At 36.1% G+C, this 17,114-nt stretch overlaps 1 long non-coding RNA gene across 1 annotated transcript; it reads right to left on the minus strand.

Annotated features, from left to right (window-relative positions):
• Nucleotides 1–2,215: 2,215 nt before the first annotated feature.
• Nucleotides 2,216–4,360, minus strand: LOC142180661 (uncharacterized). The gene is made up of 3 exons (XR_012709290.1): nucleotides 4,120–4,360; nucleotides 3,925–3,999; nucleotides 2,216–2,915 (listed from the first exon to the last, which is right to left on the minus strand). It is a non-coding gene; the product is annotated as an uncharacterized LOC142180661 (long non-coding RNA).
• Between the last annotated feature and the right edge of the window lie 12,754 nt (nucleotides 4,361–17,114).

The following is a 17,114-nucleotide window of genomic DNA, read 5'->3' on the forward strand; positions in this document are numbered from 1 at the left end:
ATCACCAGTATACTAAAAGTACAGTAGATTTTATCTTTGATAATTTACACATATCAATGCACTGATTTTATCAGGCAAGACATCAAACCACTTCTCGGGGAAAAACTCAAGTTCAATCAGTGCAAGACATCTAACCACTTCTCGGGGAAAAACTCAAGTTCAAGAGGACTCCATGTGTGTATCCCCTATTGTAACCCGTGTATATTTTTATGTACATCAATGATATTTCATGTATATTATGTGTATTTGTGTATATCCATAAAAATTTGTGTTATATATATGATATGCAATGTGATACACACGGGCGTCCATAAAAAATTGTGTTGCATATCGATATACAATGTGATATACACAGACGTCCTTAAAAATTTGTGTGTGATATACACTGATGTACATGATATACAATGTGATATACATATGTTGCAGTTGGATTTTTAGGTCTGATTTTTTGCGTGAAACTAGTCTAAATCACTTCTAATCTTGCTCAAATTTTGTATATAACCTGGTTTAGGTATTTTCAACCAATTTCAATCACACCCACTTATTCAATCCAACCATAAAAAGGAAGAGAGAAAAAAAACAAAATACAAAATATATTTTTCCTCTCTTAGTTTTTGCTAATCTTGCTCAAATTTTGTATATAGCCTCGTTTAGGTATTTTCAACCAATTTCAATCACACGCACTCATTCAATCCAACCAGGAAAAAAAAGAGAAGAAAAACAAAGTTGAAATATATTTTTTCTATCTTAGTTTTTGCTTATGATTTTCTCTGATGTGAGATCACCTTACCTTTTTATCCCACTGATTTTTTTTTTTGCATAATTTGCAAGAATTTTTGCTAAACTATGAGAGCAAAAGAGAAGAGATAGAAGAAGAAATACAAGGAGAGAAAAGGGGAGGAAAACCAAAATAAGCGTGTAGTTTTTTTTAGAGAGAATATAAAAGAGAGTAGTTTTTTTTTTAGGATTTGACTATATAATCCAATTATTTTGGGCTATCTTTGTCAAACCTAATATAAGGCTAAAAAATTGACAATTTCTATTATGGGTTGATATAGGATGCCAATTTTTCTTATCACTCTCACAGGCGCCCCTTTTGTCCTCTTCTTCTCCCTCCCCATTTTAATGAAACTTCCTCGTCTTATATTAGTACCATAAAAATGCATAATAAAATAACCCTTTCCAAACCCCACACGTGGGATTTGTTGTTGTTGTTTCCCATCTTCATCAATGCCTGGCAGAACTTGTCACACCAATTTTGAGTAAAATCTTTTACCTCTCTCATAACCCTATATTTGCAGCATCACCTAGAATTTTCAGTGTTCCAACAGATCTTTTGGAGCCAAAACACCAGCTCGTGAAGCCCCCTAAAGGTTCGAATTCCAAAGGGTCGGCTCGATTTTGAAATCCCACCCAAAATCACTTCTTGAAGAACTCTAACCTTCCTCTATAAATACTATCTTTGTCTCTCAATCGAAACCCAAGTTGGACGGCATGAGAAAGACCATAAAAATTCTTAACTTTCTGATCCGTCAGTACTACATCACACAAACTGTTATCATCTCTCAAAAACTCTAAGAATTTTTATAGAACTTTTTCTTTCTGTCTCTGTGAACTTTGATCGTGACATAGGTTTCGAAACTCATTCCGCTCGAGGTTCGGATTTTTTCATAACGAGAGGGTAGATTCAACACCCATGCCGACCCAGTTCACTGCCCACAAGAAGGCTAGATCTAATCTTTTATTTATGTATTAACTAGTGAAATTTTCCACGCTTCGCGGGTCATTACAGAAAATAGTAAATTTGTCATATGATCATATTATAAACGTAAATAGAAGAGATACGATTTCCATGCATTTTATACAAAATATAAATATTTTTTCCTGTTAGGTACAAAACTCACAATATAACAAAAAAATTAACAAAATTGTATATCAATAAAAACAGTAGTCAAAGCCTACAAAACTCGAAAATGGTATACATTAGTTATTGAATAATGTAGCATTCTCGTGGTTGTGCATTAATTCCATGTAAAATCTTAGAAAGAAATATTATTGTAAATGAATGTACGAACACTCGTACACTTTAGTCTAGAAAAACAAAAAAGGAAAGTTACACTATATTCGAAAACAAATTTGTACCAACAGAACTTAATAGAAATAAATATAGAGGACTCTAAATGATATGCAAAAGAACACTGAGAGTGAGATTTAAGAAATTAGATGTAGAATTGAATACTTTCCAGTTATAGCTCATTCCAGATGTTCACAAGACAACCTACAGTTTTCAAGGTGCAGAAATAAAAGAGAAATACTCATTTTCCAGCAGCATAAATCTTCCCTATATTCCTCCCCCATTTGCTTCTGTTTCATCCCTAAACCTTCTATATGATATTAATCTTGTGGTAATCCGTAGCCCTCATTACTAAGATCAAAGTAACGTATGCTCCAAACATATTTTTACCCAAGCAAGTAGGATAAAAGAAAGCATGTAACATTGCTTCCCAATACAAGCCAATTTTCTTTGAACCATTGATCTTGTAATCCCATTCTTACATTAAGCGTGACTTTGAACTGCCATTTGAGATATAACTTTTGTGGTCATTCATCAAGCTCCTCCAATTTAAATTTGCATTCTATGCGTTCTGCTTGGTGAACCTCACTCACACCTTCATCAACACTTTCAAATGTACTACAATTTTTGGAGCTATGTACCCTCGGGAAAGGTCTTCAGACAAATATATTCTTCTTTAGCATCAAAAGGAAGCCAAAACTTCTAATTGAGTGATTATGAGAGCATGTACGCTGCAACTTCATGACAAAGAATGCATGGGAAGAGACCATCAAAACCATTTCAGATTTTTTGTGATCCTCCTCGTTTATCTCGTATGTATATGCCTCTAATCTGTGCAGATCTACAATACCAAAGGTTCAAGATTAGGAATAAATACTTATATCCATAAAGTCACAAAATATTTTTCAAGAAAAAAAGGAAGATAAATAGTTAATTATGGACTGCTTATGATAGAAGAGATGGTATCGGATGAACTATGCAGCTGATGGCAGAGTAGTTGTTTCCTTAGCCATCTGCATAATGGCATACAAAATCAGACAGAATACTCCATTTATTTACTGCACCATCTGCCAAATCTTTTTGAACAAAAAATTACAAACCAAGTACATATAGTAATCATGGCCCCAGGACATCATGACATTATCAAACCACATTTTTCAGAATAAACTCCATATTAGTCCACATATTCAGAATAAATTCCATATCTTGTGTTGTAAGCTAGATATTGGTAATCAAAATTTTCTTTGGAATGTTGCAAAAGAGGCAATTGAGCAGTATGAAGAATAAATTTCCACGAGGAAAAGCAAGGCTTATGAAAAAATATATAAAGGAAAACAAAAGATGGAAAACTCTAGTGCAAATGAACTTCAGTGCAAATTCTCTATTTAGGAAGCTATGGACCAGGGTTATACAACATGGTTATGAAATAGATTGCATGAATTTATTGAAAAATTAAATTCAGATGCTAAATTGTTTGCTTCATATGCAAACAAACAAAAAGATTCTTTGAAAGTCCATAGGAAATTAAAAAAAAAAGCTAAAGAAATATCGAAGATTGACTCATACTAATACTTAGGCTTAGCATTATATGGCATCATGATCCGACGCCTTCAAACAGAAGAAGCTGAGAACGATCCAGTGAAAGAGAAGTATCCAATAGCGACACCACAAAGAAAAATATAAGTTAGGAAATGCGAGCCAAAACTCTGCTCGTCTGCCACCCCAGAAAGAAAAAAAAAAACTAATGGAGCCATATGCAGAACTCCAATAGTACAGAAAATAATTAAATAGAAGTAGATCTCGACACAAAAAGTCTACTAAAAAGAAAGAGTGGAGAAGGAAGACATTACCAACTAATGATGATAGCGGTTGATATTTTGCTCCAATTACCCCAAAAATGATTTTCTTCCAATTTGTAATCGAATCTGCAAGAAAGTGAAGCCAAGTGACCAAAAACTTGAAATTTTGGTGAAGACATGTAGTGAAAACACAGTCCAACATCGTTTTCCCTATTAAAAATATCAAGAGAGCAAATGAAATTTTACTGTTGCTCTTCCTTTTCATGTTCTCCTTTGCTATTCAATGATAATGATGGTAGTATGGCTTCAATTGTAAGCATTATTTTGTTGACCCTTAATCTTCTGTAGGTTCATCACCAATCACAGATCTTTTCATGGAAGAGAGAAGAGAGATTAGTGTTCCCAATTGCCATAGTTGATGAAAGGAAAAAGAAACGTTTTGGTTGAATTGATGGGTTGGCATTATCAACGAAGGAAGTAGAAACGGTTTATTTAAAAAGTTAATCGGTGGCTTTTGTTGGCCAATTAAATGAGATAAATGGGTAAAATATTGTAGAAAAACCCAAAAAATGGAGAAAAAAGAAAAAGGCAATTGCTGGTCAATGATCCACGTCACGTCACCGAGCTTATGGCCCTGGATTATATAATTATATAGATTTGTTTACTATCATATGTAATTTAGGAATTGTTTGATATAGAAATCATGTTTTTAAAGGTGTTTTAGTGTTTGGTATGGGTAAAGTGATTGATAAATACCAAATAAAAATGCTTGTACGAAAACTATATTTTATTAGTGTTAGTGTACGCACGGTGTGCGTATATCAATATTAATGAGAATAAATTTTTTAATAACAATATAATTTATAATTAATATAATATCTAAAAGATTTGTTTGTGTTATACCCCTTTTATTTTCACTGTCACGATTCAATTCTGAAGCCAAAAAATTTGATGGGTCCCATTCTTGTTCTTGATTAATAAGAATAATGAACGTTACATGACTCCTATAAAAACTATTATATGTAAATGATTTTTTTTGGTTATTTAATTTGATTACATTCAGCTTACTTTTTAGTCGAGACGATACGAGGTGATTTTAATAGCCTTCAACTTCATAATAACTTTTCGACATAGAAATTTTTCTTATCGAGTGGGGCCAATCATCCGTATAGCCATATACTTTGTGGTCACTAAAATAACATTAATGTTGATAATATGTTTTACATTTACCTTCTAATAAATGTTTTCTAATATGTATGCGGTAAAAAAAGTAAATTGATTGTTTTTTTGTAGTATCAAGTATATATACTTGAATATTTTTAGTTTATTGGTCTAGAAGAAATTGACAAATAAGGGTACTTTTATAATTATCAAAACTAAAGCTACATATCAATGTGAGGAGATTACTTCATATCAATAATATTTTGATTGACCAACTGGCTGATTGCTTCATGTATTATTACTTAGTGTCTAGTCTTTAGGGCATGCTCCAAAATATATTATCAATAATATTTAAATAATGATAAGTATTATATTTAAATAAGTACACCTTTATAAGAGTACATTGTATCGAAACTGACACGAACTTGTTGCTTTTTCTAACTTCGTGTGGAATTTATAGCTCTTGTAAATAATGAAAAATTTAATAAATAAATTTTAGTTAATTTTAAGACATCAAATTTTAGAAAAAGTAATATGACGAAGTTATAATTATGTTATATAGTTGGTATAATAAAAATATTTAAATAAGGTAAAATCTTGATTTATTTTAAAGTCCTAAATTTTAGGACTTCCTATATATTTCAAATAAGAAAAATTTAATAATAAAATTTTAAAGTCCTAAATATTAAAAAACTAATTAAATTATAAGATTGTCCAATATGAAATAGCATCATAATTGTTAAACATTAATTTTTTTTTCCTATTACAAAATTGATAATAAAAATATTGTTACAGTTAAGTAAAGGATTGTATTTGATTTTGTCCTTGAGATTGTGAATATATTAATGTTAAGATTATAAAATACTCTTGGCAAAAGGTAAGTGTTTACCTATGAAATCTCGTCTATGAGTGAGATAATAGTGTTTGATGATAATTCAAACTTTCCATATTTATATTGTATTTAATTGTCCACGACTCTGTAATTATTATGTAAGCTAAAATCATAATGGAATATAAAGTCCCAAATATTAGGATCTCTCACATATTTTAAATAAGGAAAGATTTAATTAGTAAAATTTTAATTGAATTAAAATTCCTAAATATTAGGAAGATAATTAAATGACTATTTTGTCTAGTGTGGACTCTATTTTTAAAGGGGTAAAAAAGACGAACGACATTTTGCTAAGGGCCTTCGTGTTTTTAATATAGTATAGAATATAGATAGATTTTTGTATTATCGGTATACCAGGCTATATTTTGTATAATTCTTGTTTTGCCTAAGTGAAGAACCATAACTCTATTTTGATATTCTGTGTTAGGTAGGAATATTAGTCTGAGAATATATTTTCGTGGCTTAAGAATTATTTTAATTAAAACAAGTCCAGTGACATTATGGATCTATAGTCTTAGTTGAAGTTTGGAATATTCTGTCGTTATAAACTTTTTTTCCATTAGCCAATGATGATATGAAACTTTGTTTTTAAATACACCGAATGATTTGGGGTTTGGTAAATAAAATAATTTGAGCTATAGGTTTAACTCGGTTGCTCTATTTATGCAAAATGAAATAGATATATGTGAAGGTATTAATACAAAGAAACAATGGCTTAAGAAGTAGAAATCATGTATAGTTATTTCTCTAAAAAGTATTGGGTACATACTTGTTCTTTAATTTTTTAAGAGCTCATCTCTACCATTAACTGTATGTATCCTAATAAAGGATTTTTTAATAGATTTATCCATAAGGGCATTTTCATCTAAACAAGGAGTTATGAATTACTAGATGACATTTTAAGAGCCTTTATTTAGTATCACTAACTGTATGTGTCGCAGTTGGACAATTAAGTTTGTTTTAAATATATATGATGTCTAAGTTTTAATCTATTGATGTAAATGGTATGGCTTAAAGACAATTGAAATTAGATAACAATATGACTTTTTTACTTTAGCTGTTCATAGTTAACAATGTACATGTTTTCAAATTGTTCTGTTTTCTTTCTTTGTTTCACATGAACACGGAGCCGAAGAGTTTTACTTTGAGACTCAACGACGCCGCAGCCGCATATTCTCACGCACGTCCAGCCTCTACACTTATTGAATAGAAAATATTCACTCTTATGTTTGAGAGCCAAACATGGCTGTCTAGCAGATCCTCTCTTTTGTCTTATTTTTGCTTATGATTGGTGACTAACGTTTTATCTTTGTATGATTATCTTTTAAATCTAGTTATGTGATTATTTTATTTTTAGTTGTGTAAGACCCAATGGCGATACATTGGGTAGTAACTAGCGCTTATATAATCATCTACGTTCTGTGGATACTTTTTTATCATTTACTAATACAATATCTAGACATAGAGATATTAAAAATTTGATTACCTTGATTTAGATTCGAGGTATTAGAATTGAAAACTTAGGGGTCGTTTGGTAGGAGGTATTAGAAAAAATAATGCAACCAATAGGTCTATGCATTACTAATACCTTACTTGGTACATTTTTTCAACATGTGTATAACTAATAATACATCATACTTGGTATTATCCTATGCATTAGTAATGCATAGAAAACCATGGCATTAGTAATACCAACGCTATTAATGCATGCATTAGTATGTTTAAAGACAAAATTGTCCTTAGAGTCCATTAAAGCTAGAGAATATGGAGGACATTTTTGTAAACAACTATTTTTCTTAAAAATTATGCAATGCATTACAATTTTAATACACCACACCAAACAGCTGATAAGAAATAATATATGCACAACTAATGCTTGCATTACTAGCACATGCATTACTAATCCATGCATTACTAATACATCTCATTCCACATTATTCTTATACATCCTACCAAACCACCCTTAGTGTGCTTAAGATAGTGATTATCGTTTCTTCTTTAGGCAATAACATTGGGTTTCAACTATGGTTTTCTTATTTGAACTTTTGGATTTAATTTTTAAGCTTTACAAATGGGCAAAAACGTGGGTTTAACCAACTCTTATACACTAATTTAATATACTCTTTGTTACACATCTAGACTAGTGGATTTCTTTAAACACAACATTTACTTAGACTTAGCCCTAATCAATTTAAGTCCGGCCAGTTAACCATTTTAATATGGATCTTAAAGAGTGCCTTAAAAACCTTCCCTTTTAAATTAATTGAACTCTTATTTAGAATCTTTAGGTTAAGACCATTAACAGAGTTATACTTTATTAAATTACTTCAATTAATTAAGGTGTCCTAATTCACCTTAGAAATAATTAGGTGACGACTCTTTAATTTTAATCAAATTCAGAATTGCCCATATGTTGTGCCTTATTTTAACCAGTTTAAAATGGGTATAACACTATAAAAATGACCTAATGAACAATAGTCATGATTTTGGCTTGACCGTTCCTCTTTTTTTGGCATTTTAGGACCAAAAAATGGAATTCGGGGTGATTTTTAAATTTTGTGTGTCCATGCCATCTGCATGAATTCTGGCTACCGGATCCGAATCGCCTAAAATTTTGCAGGGCCATCAAAAATGACCTGTTGAACAATAATCACTCATTGTTTGGCGTTTGAGAGCCATAAAACTTGATTTTTGCTCGATTCTCAAATTGTCGTGTGCTAGCCCAGGTCTTCTGCATGGGCTTGGGCCCACGGACCCGGGTTACCTAAAATTTTGTAAGCCCATAAAATAGAGCTAAGGAGCAATAGTCACCATATCGACATGACCATTACTCATTTTTTTGAAATTTTAGTGCCATAAAACTAGAATTACGACCGATTCCCAAATTTTCGTATGCTATAGCCAACGCCTTCTGCATGGCCGAACACAGATTACCTAAAGTTTTGTCGGACCTTCAAAAAATACCTAAGGAATAATAGTCACCGCCACGCCATGACTGTTACTTATTTTTTCGCGTTTTAGGACCATAAAACTGGAATTCCACCCGATTTCCAGATTTTCGCGTGCAATTGCCCATGCCTTCTACATAGGTCCTGCCCACCGGATCCGGATAGCCTAAAACATAGTCAGCCCGTAAAAGTAACCTAAGGAACAATTGTCACCGTCTCTCATTATGTTACTCATTTTTTGGTGTATTCGGGCCATAAATCTGCAATTCCGTCATATTCCCAAATTTTCATGAGTTATAGCCCACGCCTTCTGCATATGCTAGGGCCACTAGACCTGGATCGCCAAAAATTTTGTCGGCCCACAAAAAATACCAAAGGATCAATAGTCACTGCATCGCCATGGCGGTAACTCATTTTTTGAGTTTTAGGGCCATAAAACTAGTATTCCATCCAATTCCCAGATTTTCATCTGCTATAGCCCACGTCTTCTACATGGGCCCGATCCACCAGACCCGGATCGACTAAAATTTTTCCGTGCCATAAAAAACGACCTAAGAAACAATAGTCACTACCTCGCCATGATTGTTACTCGTTTTTTAGTGTTTTAGGGTCATAAAATTGCAATTCTGTCCGATTTCCAGATTTTCGTGTGCATAGCCTACACCTTCTGCATGGGCCGCCACAAGACCCAGATCGCTTAAAATTTTGTCGGTACATTAAAAAATACCTAAGGACAATAGTCATCGCCTCCCCGTGACCTTTACTCATTTTTGGCATGTTAGGGCCATACAACTAGTATTCTGCCAGATTCTCAGATTTTCATGTGTTGTAGCCCATGCCTTCTGCATGAGCCCGAGCCACAGGACCCGTACTGCCTAAAATTTTGCCTGCCCATCAAAAATAACATATGGAGTAATAGTCACCGTTTTGCCATGATCGTTACTCATTTTTTGACATTTTAGGGCATAAAATTGGTATCATGTCAGATTCTTAGATTTCCGTGTGTTATACCACGCCTTCTCTATGGGACTGGGTCACCGGACATGAACCGCCCATAATTTTTCCATCCCACAGAAAACGGCTTAAGGAATAGTAGTCACCTCTTCCCCATGACCGTTACTCATTTTTTGCATTTTAGGGCCATAAACTGGAATTCCGCCTGATTCCTAGATTTTCGTTTGCTATAGCTCACGTCTTATGCATGGACCCAGGTCATTGGACCCAGATCACCTAAAAATTTGTTGGTCCATAAAAAATAACTTATAAAATAATAGTCATTGCCTCGCCATAACCATTACTCATTTTTGGCGTTTTAGGGCCATAAAAGTGGAATTCCGCCCGATTCCTAGATTGTTTTATGCTACATCCCATGCCTTCTACATGGGCCGGGCCACCAGACCTGGATCGCCTAAAAAATTTTCAGCCTGTCAAAAACTACCTAAGGAATAATAGTTACCTCCTCGCCATGACCGTTACTCATTTTTGGCATTTTAGGACCATAAAACTAGTATTCTTCCCGATTTCTTGATTTTCGTGTGTTAGAGCCCCTGCCTTCACATGGGCCAGGGGCACGGGATCCGGATCGCCTAAAATTTTGTCTGCCCAAAAAAACTGGACTAAGCAACAATAGTCACTGCCTTTCCATGACCGCTACTCGATTTTTGGTTTATTAGGGCCATACAACTGGAATTCCGTCCGATTTCTAAATTTTTTTGTGCTATATAACCCACGACTTCTGCATGGGCCCAGGCGACTAGATCCCGATTGCCTAAAATTTGGTCAGCCCATAAAAAATAAGCTAAGGAATAATATTCACTACCTCTCTATGACCGTTACTAATTTTATTGTATTTTATGGTCATAAAACTGGAATTCAGCCGATTCCCAAATTTTCGTGTGCAATAGCCCACACCTTTTCCACTCATGGGATTATGTTGGATTGTTGTTGTAATAGCCCACACATTTTGCATGGGCCCAGGCCATCGGACCCAAATCACCTTAAAATTTGTCAGTCCATCAAAAATCGCCTAAGAAATAATACTCACCGCCTCGCCATAACCTCTACTCGTTGCTTGGCATTTTTGGGTGATAAAACTTGAATTCCGTTTGATTCCTAGATTTTTGTAATTTATAGCCCACACCTTCGGTATGAGTCCGGGTCACCGGACTCAGATTACCTAAAATTTTACCGACCCATAAAAACTTACCTAAGGAACAATAGTCACCGCCTTGCCATGACCGCTACTCGTATTTTGGCGTTTTGGGCCATAAATCTGGAATCCATATGATTTCCAGATTTTCGTGCATTATAGCCCACACATTCTGCATGGGCCTGGCCACCTGACCCAGATCGCCTAAAATTTTGTCGGCCCATTAAAAATGACCTAAGGAACAATAATCACCGTCTCGCCAAGAACGTTACTCGTTTATTAGCGTTTTAGGGTAATTAACTGAAATTTCGCTCGATTTCTAAATTTTCGTGTGCTATAGCCAACGCTATATGCCTGGACCAAGGCCACCAAACTCGGAAAGCCTAAAATTTTATCGTCCCATAAAAAATGACCTAATGAACAATAGTCACCGCATCGCCATGACCGTAACTCATTTTTTACTTTTTAGGGCCATAAAATTAGTATTCCGTCCGATTCCCAGATTATCATCTATTGTAACCCACGCCTTCTACATGGGTCTGGGCCACCGGACCCGGATCGCCTAAAATTTTGTTGGGCCATTAAAAACGACCTAAGGAACAATAATCACTACTTCGCCATGATTGTTTCTCGTTTTTTGGTGTTTTAGGGTCATAAAATTGTAATTCCACTCAATTTTCAGATTTTTGTGTGCTATAGCCCTCACCTTTTACATGGGCCCGAGCCACGGACCCGGATCGCTTAACATTTTGTCGGCCCATAAAAAAACCTAAGGAACAATAGTCATCACCTCCCCATGACCTTTACTCATTTTTTGGAGTGTTAGTGCAATAAAGCTAGTATTTCGCCTGATTCCCAGATTTTCATGTGCTGTAGCCCACACCTTCTACATGGGCCCGGGCCACCGGACCGTACTGCCTAAAATTTTGTCGGTCTATTAATAACGATCTATGGAGCAATAGTCACTGTTTCGCCATGATCATTACTCATTTTTTGGCGTTTTAAGGCATAAAATTGATATTACGTCAGATTCCTAGATTTCTGTATGTTATAGCACGCACCTTCTCCATGGATCCGGGCCACCGGATATGAATCGCCCATAATTTTGCCGTCCCATAAAAAACATCTACGAAACAATAGTCACCTCCTCTCCATGACTGTTACCTTTTTTTTTGTTTTAGGGCCATAAAACTAGAATTTCACTTGATTCCCAGATTTTCGTTTGCTATGGCTCACGTCTTGTGCATGGGCCCGAGCCACTGGACCTAGATCGCCTAAAAATTTGCTGGTCCATAAAAAATAACCTATTAACAATAGTCACCGCCTCACCATGACCATTACTCATTTTTGGTATTTTAGGGCCATAAAAGTGAAATTCCGAACGATTCCTAAATATTTGTATGCTATATCCCATGCCTTCTACATGGTCCCGGGTCACCAGACCTGGATCACCTAAAATTTTGCCGGCCTTTCAAAAACTACTTAAGGAATAATAGTTACCTCCTCGCCATGACCGTTACTCGTTTTTGGCATTTTAGGACCATAAAACTAGTATTCTGCCTGATTTCTTGATTTTCGTGTGTTATAGTCTTCGCCTTCGCATGGTCCAGGGACACGGGTTCGGATCGCCTAAAATTTTACCGACGCAAACAAAACTGGCCTAAGCAACAATAGTCACCTCCTCGCTATGACAGTTACTCGTTTTTTGGTTTATTAGGGCCATACATTTGGAATTCGTCCAATTGCCAATTTGTTTTTGCTATATAACCCACGCCTTCTGCATGGGCCCGGGAGACTAGACCTGGGTCGCCTAAAATTTGGTCAGCCCATAAAAAATAAGCTAAGTAATAATAATCACTACCTCGCTATAACCGTTACTAAATTTATGGACATAAAACTGAAATTCAGCCCGATTCCTAAATTTTCGTGTGCAATAGCCCACACCTTCTACGTAGCCTAGGCCACCGAACCCAGATCAACTTAAATTTTACCGGCCCATCAAAAATCGCCTAAGAAACAATAGTCATCGCCTAGTTAAGTCCGCTACTCGTTGTTTGGCGTTTTTGGGTGACAAAACTTGAATTCAGTTTGATTCCTAGATTTTTGTATGTTATAGCCCAAGCCTTCTGCATGAGTCCAGGCCACAGGACCCAGATTGCCTAAAATTCTGCCGACCCATAAAAAATGACCTAAGGAACAATAGTCACCGTCTTGCCATGACCGCTACTCATATTTTGGCATTTTGGCCATAAATATGGAATTCCACTTGATTCCTAGATTTTCATGCGCTATAACCCACACATTCTGCATGGGCCCTGGCCACCGGATCTATATCACCTAAAATTTTGTCGACCCATAAAAGATGACCTGAGGAACAATAGTCACTTCCTCGCCAGGACCGTTACCCGTATATTGGCATTTTAAGGTAATTAACTAAAATTTTGCCCGATTTCTATTTAGCTTAGGATTGCGTGAATGTTCCAAATTGCACTTCTATTCATTTTTGGGTTTTCTTTATACTCTACTATTATCAAACTACAAATTACAGTTGCAACTAGGTTAAGCTAATAGTTAAATGCTGCAAGTTATATCTAATGGTTTAAAAGGTACTAGGGTAGTGACTTCCGTCTATGTGGTCAATTGACGGGTAATTGCATCTAAGGCACGATTGACATGATTGGGGAATATATTATAACTGTTGCTCGATACTGCCCACTCTACACCTCTCGGTAGAAAGAGTAATTTTGCCCAATTGACTTTCTCAAGACCAATTGGGTATGCACATTTGCCCAAACAACTAGGGTTCAAGTCGAGTATTACTCTCTCGAGGTTTAACCCTTTAATTGGGACTGTCAACTCTTTTGAGTCCATCCCAATTCCTTGTTGAGTCAATTTCGGAGACTTAGGCTCTCTTTCTCAAGAAGAGCCCAAGTCAACTTAGCACAAACTAGTATTTGCAACCACTAATTCACAAATTAAACCATAAAATTGACCCAAATAACAAACACTCATAGTCAATCTAGCCCTAAATCACAACACCTATCAATCACCCACACTAGCGTTGAGCCACAACTCTAGCTAATGGGTCTAGCTACTCATGCTTGAAGAGAAAAATAGAGATATAGATGAAGATAAACACATATTAATTAAGAGCTAAGTTAAATACAAAGATTCAATGATGAAAACTAAGTAAAAATGCCCAAAAATGGCTAAGAAGAGTCGTCTCATGAGCGCAGCTACTGTATTACAATGTTTGATGCCCTAAAAATGGAAAAAGGATATATTTATATTAAGTTGGAAAATCTGGACAAAATTGCCCTTGCGGGGTTAGTGTGGACCGCACAAAATGGTGTGCGGCCGTACTAGGCTCTTGAACTTGAAACTTGACTCTTTGAATTCAGGCTCCACGGACCGCACAGAATGGACTGCAACCGCGGAGGCTTCTAGTGCAGTCCGCACACACTAGACCGCGGACCGCACAAGCTTGAAAGCTCCAACTTCACCCTCTCTGAACCTTGGCTCTGCGGACCGTACATAATGGTAGTGCGACCGCACAAAACCTTCTGCGGCTGCACTGTTTTAATACCTGAAATACCAACTCTTTGAATCTCCCTAGTACGGACTGCACAAAGTGCAATGCGGCCGCACTAGGCCTGTTTTTCCTGAGTATGTCTTGTCTTTGGTACTTGTGCAAGTTTCACTCCTTTTAAGTTGATCTTTGACATCTTGTCACTTTGTTGATCAAACCTGCAATCAAGCACAACTTATGAGCCTTTTGGGACTATTTTGTATGAATTTATAATCAAAGCGTAAGCAAGAAGCAGTATAAAATGCGTCAAAATACCTAGTTATCAACTCCCCCAAACTTAAGCTTTTGCTTGTCCTCAAGCAAACAAAATAAGACCCACCCCTTTAGGGAAAATCCAAGAAATTTTCAGTTGCCCTAAAGCAACCTCAACTAGCATCAATTGGGACTAACAATTGCCCTCAACACACATGAGTCATTAACAACATTTAACCTTTGAAATATCATGGATTAAGCGCGACACAAGAGCATCAAGAGTTGACTCAACACATCAAAGAACTCTTTCAATTACTTTAGTCATTGTGGAATCCAAACTCACACATCCTCAACTCTCCCTAAGCAAACCTCGCCTTTAGAATATTGGCACGCAAAATGAGGCTAATGAAAATTCACTCATCTCTCTCAAGAAAAAGTCACAAGTCCGGATCTAGATACCATATGCTTGCCCCTTATATGAGTATCCACTAATGTAAACTTCATTCAACTCAAGATCATATAGGGCTTTTGTGGAGACATTATGAAGGCTTTTGGTTCAGGGTAGGACATGTTTTGGTCTAAGTAGATTCCATCTTCCCTTAAGCACTTCTTTTGATTGATTTGGCACAATTCACTTGACTCTTTGAGTCATTTCACTTCTTTATAAGGGGTTAGAGAGACACATTGTCACTCTTTCTTATGCATTTCAAACATTTTCTCATTTTTTCAACTTTCCACACTTTTCATTCTTTGCTTTTCTTAAATCCCTTTTTATTCTTTTTCACATTGAGCATTCTTTTTGTCTTTTGCTTTTCTTTCTTTTTCATTGCCTTCCCTTTTCTTAATTTTTGTGCCTTTTTACCACTTTGTTGACATCCTCGCCTCTCCCCCAAACTTATACTTTTGCCATATGCTAAAGGAAAGATCAGGTGCCAACAGAGGGTATCTTTTAGAACGGGTATCGGCTTGTATCATGGTTCTTGAAAGAAAAAGGTCTAAGGCTCAAAAGGGTTTACTAGGGATCTTATCATTGGTAGGTTATGGAATTGTTCAATCAAGGATAGCCTATAATCATGCCTCAAGTCAAAATTCACTTATGATTTCGCCTCAACAAACATTCAGGGCAAGTTCTAGACCAATGGCTTGGGACTTGGACTTGCAATTCAATTACTCACCACACAAGCTAAGGGATTGCTAAAGACTTAGAGTCAGGGGCCCACAACGACCTTAGATACGATTTGAGCACACAATGGTCCCCAAAAACCACTTGATGATTATCGGTCAACACAAGAGTCTCAAGGTCACGACTTTCACCATCCTAAACACAACAATTTGTTTTTGACCATAAGATCAAATGCAAATGTGCTAGGCCCAAGTGAAGCTTTGTTTGAGGCACCCTTAACTACTAACTACTAAAAACAAAAAGAAAAATAGACTCAAACCCTTAAGAAGGTTGTCACACCATCCATCATTGGGAAGAGCCACCCGGTTCATACAAAACTCCACATTTGGAAAGAACTGTGGCATTAAGAAAACCAAAGGCATATTGCAAACTTTGAAAACAAAAAACTACGAATCACAAATAAGAAGCTAAAAACGAAATTTTTTTGCGAAAAATAGAATGAATATATACAAGAGGGGATTTGTCGAATATACAATAGAGGGGATGAATATGTACAATGTGATATAACTTTATATACCGACCCAAAGTAAAACAAAAGTGTGATAAATATAACTAAATATCAAATTATATACAGACCAAAGATGAAAAATCAAGAAAGTATAAAAATGTATCAATATATATACAGTCATCCATCAAATGAATAGTAGGGCCTACTATATATACAGTCATCCATAAAATGAATAGTAGGGCCTACCCCCTCAAATGAAAGCTGGCATTATCCCCAATGCCACCTAGCCTAAATAAGCACCAAAAAGATAGAGAAAAAGGATATAGAAGACTCCCTAAGCCTTGTCTGTCTGCATAGGATCATGGGTGGTCCTGGGTCCTCTGTGTGCTCGGGAACCTCAGACTGGTTCTCGATGGTCTGCTCCTCTGCTACTGGGACCTGGGCCTGGACCTGGACATGCTCTAGAACTGGTATATCCTGTGGCTGACTGGAGAAAGTCTCTGGTGGGTCCGCCAACTGGATGATAGCATCATCGGCTCTAGGAATCATCCTCTTCCTCTTTGGAGGCCTCTGTGTCTGCTCCGGCTGTGGGTGAGCTGCTGGCACTGGGTCATCAAGCAACAAGTCTAAATGCAACTGGTCTGCCTTCAGTCTATTAATATCTGCCCGCAGCTCCTTC

The sequence above is a fragment of the Nicotiana tabacum genome, chromosome 5, assembly GCF_000715075.1.
Source record: "Nicotiana tabacum cultivar K326 chromosome 5, ASM71507v2, whole genome shotgun sequence".
NCBI lineage: Eukaryota > Viridiplantae > Streptophyta > Magnoliopsida > Solanales > Solanaceae > Nicotiana > Nicotiana tabacum.